Below are 4,746 nucleotides of genomic sequence, written 5' to 3' on the forward strand. Positions count from 1 at the left end.
CCAACAGTCGTGTCCGATTTGAATGGGCTGCTGCCTGGAAATTATACACTTCGTGTAAGGTAGTAATTTGCATTTTAATAATCCAATTGGTTATCCCTATATGAGGATAAGAATATTATTTTCCTGAATGCAAAGGACAAGATTGGGAAACTGCCTGTCTGAAGGTCCCTGGGTCTGTTCAGAGTGTAATGTGAGCCTCAGATTCTTTATCTATTCAAGTGGCACAGGGAGTGGATGCAGGAGTAGGGAAAACCAGCTGACTTGAATATTATGGCCATATTGAAGACCAAATGATGGAGGCATGCTTTTTGTTTCATTTCTATTTAAACTGGGTCAGTTATAATTCATCTATCTGTCAATTTCACATAAGAATGCTGAATGTCGTTGTTCGTGGATCTCGCCCCTCATTTAGTACAATCTGTGTACATGTAGAAACTTTACCTTTGAAAACCTTTACCAAGTGTGTCAAGGATGTGGCATGTTTTCAAAACCGAGGATACACAGCACAACCCTAAGCAAACCCACCCAGCAGCAATAATGATGATTTCAAGGGAAAGAGTACCACTTGCTAACCTCATTTAGACAGAAAAGGAGAAAAACTGGATAATGCAGTCACATTAAATCTTCTGAGCATCAGCTGATGGTTAACATTGTGGAACTCTCTCCAGTAGGACCAAAGCAGCAACTCCACCACGATCTGCCTGCTTTCTTTGATTGTCTGGTAAATGGATTGGCTCGGTCTTCATCAGTAACCGAGGATAGGAGCTAGCATTAGCTTAAATCAATATCAGATGCTGATTTACAGCTGCTTTCGAAAAGTTGTGAGAAAAGCCTATAATTGGTCAGAATAGAGTTGACCCAAATAAGAGTTTCATATGCAGCCTTGTTTTAAGTAAGGCAATGACTGCTTCCTCCTTTGATGAGGCAGGACCTATGCCAATTCAGTTTGTGGGGTGCTAAACCATGGGGTATCCCGGCGCCGGTACAAATTCTACTTACCAAAAACAGACCTAAAAAGGGAGAGTTTTCAGGCTTTTCCTAAACTTCGTAATGCTCCAGGTCATTTTTGGCTCCAAGGGGAGCTCGTTAGACCATTTTACAACAAGGAACTAGAGTCTGTTCTTTCCCAGCATAGATTTCCTAAAAATGTAAGGGCTTAACAGTGCCTTATTTTGTGACCTCAGACATCTGAGGAAGCAAGGTACCAGTCTGAGAGCAAAAGTGTTGGTTTTTGCTGATGAATTATATAGTAGTACACTGCCAAAACTCTGAATTTCACTCATTGGATAATTCGAAGCCAATGATCTCTGCATAACATGGATCTGGTCTGATATGCTTCCTTAAACTAGTGTCCATTGCTATGCTTGTGGAATTTTTTGAGTCTCTTCAAGAGTTTCTAAGACTCTTCAAGACAGAGAGAGGCACAGTATGCCTACTGTTATGTCGTTTTGTAAGAAATGGTGTAACCTCTTCCCAATGGGCGATGGGGCTGTGGCACTAGAGAAGGTGCTCACTATCTCCATTTATTTTTGCCAGGACCAGTTAACCATTACGTATGCTTGCGCATAAAGAGGTTTGCTGAACGTTCGTGATTTTGTTGTGTACTGACAGTCTACCATTGTACTTAAGGAAGTAGCTCATCATCATCTTCCCTGCTGTTTTCGAGCTGGTTTAAGAGTTGTGGTTTAGTTTCTGGGTTACAGGTTGAGTAAAATGAGCGGCAGATTGATTTGCTTTGAGCAGATCTATTGGTAATCTACCTTTGCTACAGTATTTAATGGCACTCCTTTCAGATTCCTTGGGATTCCGATCACTGCTACCAATGAGTAATTGTTTAATGGTAATGTGGAAAGGTTATTTAAATGGGTGGAGTGTCAGTGAATTTGTGGCTCAAATTCCCTGTACCCGTTATGGGAAATTGTGTAATAAAGGTTGTTGTGATTCAGAGCAGATTGTATATCTTTAGGGGATTATTATTAAACCTTATCTGGCATGCTAAAGAGCTCATGTGGGTATGTCCGCTTTGAAATTTGCATATGACACGGAAGGATTAGAGGTCCCTGATGTTGAAGTATGTTTCACAGCCATCCAAATGTAATATGTTGTGCCTAGACTTTGTGTTGGCACCTGTAGTTCTCCCACTCAGCTGATTAATTTATTGATTGAACCCTATAATTTAGGAGATTCTTCTCTTGACCCAGGGCCAACTGGTTACGTACTGCCTGTGTTGTTCATAGATCTAGGGTTGACTTACTAAACAAGTGCAACATAGTTTACTGTATATGCCACAACTGTCAGTTTGGACCAGCCATTTGTGCACTAAGCTCGTTTTACTGAACAGGCTACTGTCGTCAGCTGTATGTTGTTGGGTTCATGGGTTTTACATAATTTATTGGCATATGCTGCGTAGTTGTAAGGGTCGCTGCCCTGTACGAAATAATATATTTGGGAAGAAACTATGGAGTGCGCGTTGGAATACAGAGGATATGTGCTAGGATGTCAATAAAAGATGTCTGTCTGGTTTGAACCCAATTAACAGTAAATGTAGCTGTAATTTTCTGTTATCGAGTCTGGTATTATCAAAATATTGGTTTGCTATTCAGTGAAATGGAACTTGCTTCTGTTTTTCTATAGATTATATACGTTAGGAAATCTGTGCTTACTGAAAGATATTTGAGATATGGTAAAAAAGCTGGACTGTAAAGAGGTGACCCATACGTGTTGTGGGACTGTATTCTTTAACATTTGCATTAGTCGCTCAGATAAAATACCCTTTTTGATCGATATAGGTTTTGTATACTAGTTATCATATTCAGTCATATTAAATGGGCAGAGCATTGTGCAAACAAACTTATTTTGCTTTTCAATTAAATGCTCGGGGTGTTTGCATGAGGGTGGAAGAAATGCTTAGGGTGGATAGATTGTGTTCCTTTCCCTCTGATATGGTGTAGAGGTGACTTGAATTGGATGAATTTGGAGTCTGGGTGCAGTGTTTTCAACAGAGGAGGTCTTGATGTGTTTGGCTTAGCATGTTTAATCATTGGGCATAGCTTTTATCTATTGCAAGGCACAGGGGACTCCGGAGTCTAGGAGTGTGATCTGTAATTGTATCATGGGTGGACAACTGTAGCGGGAACAGAGTTAGAGCTACTTGAAATCATAGGAAGAGCCCGGTGTAATGTTGTTTTGTTTTGTGATAGATCGTAAAAAAGAGTGATTTATCAAGGCTGGCTTGGAGCAATGTAAGACTTTGGGGCGATTTATTTTTTTATTTTTTTTGTACTCCAAATCTGTTCATTACATTTTGGCAGGATACACAAATACCGACCATGCAATACAAAATGTGAGGCCTGTTTGGACCTTATACATTGAGCATAGCAATGATCATGATGCAAACATAAAGGCAAACGTAGTGAACCAACAATAAGGATACAGCACGACCAGGGAGCAGCATGAGATGGAAAGCAATATAGTGTGTCAACCCGGAGCCTGCAACAACCTTATGGGACATTGTGGGCAGAGCAAACCCAGATCCCCCTAATAAATATCATGGCAGCCAAAATAATTGTGAGAGTGCCTTGGGTTTTCATCTCGGGCGTCCACAAAACAAGCCCTAGAATAACAGCAGAGCGGGGCTACACTATGCTGAAGCCCTTGCCATAATTTTTCTAAAATAAGGAAAGAGGCCAAAATGCCCAACAGAAAATAAGGAAATGATCCATCCACACAAAGCAGGGAAAATGAAAGGTACTGCTGTAAGTGCAAGGCCAGGGATAGACTGAACAAGGAGGAGGAAGGGGAAAAGTTGGGGAGCGCTGAAGGTGATCTGGAGTGTCCCTACTAATTGTGCGAGCTCTAAACAGCGAAGGTCTGATCCACCATACAGGAAAGTCAATCAAACAGGTGAAGGGCGCCCAGTTCAGGGGACTGAAAGCAGAGGTGTCCCATCCTAGACAAATAATCAAGTAGGGGTTGCCATAGCCGCGTGAATTTCTTGTCTGTGAGAAAGAACTTATGTAATAAATGTTCCATGGCTAGGGTATGTCATATTTATCAAAAGAGGGGGACTCTAGGAGCTATTCGAAAGGTCTGGTGACCCGTGCTCCAGAAGTTAAACTTATACCAAAAGGGAGTCACCGTTCCTAAGTAGAGAGAAAAAGAAGGGAAGTAAGAGGTACTCTTGTCGTGTGCTATTCTAATTGTGGGGGGCAGTGTGTCCTCATCTTGATGCCCTCACACCCAAAGGATTTTGCTCCTCGTCGGGCCGGCCCTGCAATGCCCTATGGGTCCCCCGAAGGGTCTCTTTTTCGGAGATCTTTTGATGAAGCTGTATGGGTGCCTGAGTGTAAGTGGCAGAGAAGTCCTAGAAGGTGTATTAAAAATAGCTGGAGGGAGAGTGGTTAATTTTTATTAAGGTGATCCCTCTGTCATTATTAAAACAAAGTGTATGGTGCCGCTTTAAGGGGTATTATGTCCCTTGGTAGCTGGGTAACTATATGTCCCTAGTGGGCATATGTTGTAACATGTTTCGCGCTTTAGTGGTCTTAGGGGGATATCCTTACACTCCGAAAAAGAGACCCTTCGGGGGACCCATAGAGCATTGCAGCGCCGGCCCGATGAGGAGCAAAAGCCCAATGATGAAGCCTGACATCCTTCGGGGTGTGTGAGGGCATAAAGATGAGGACACACTGCCCCCCACAATTAGAGTAGCACACGAAGAGAGTACCTCTTGCTTCCCTTCTTTCT

This window comes from Triturus cristatus, chromosome 7 (assembly GCF_964204655.1).
Source record: "Triturus cristatus chromosome 7, aTriCri1.1, whole genome shotgun sequence".
Classification (NCBI taxonomy): Eukaryota; Metazoa; Chordata; class Amphibia; order Caudata; family Salamandridae; genus Triturus; species Triturus cristatus.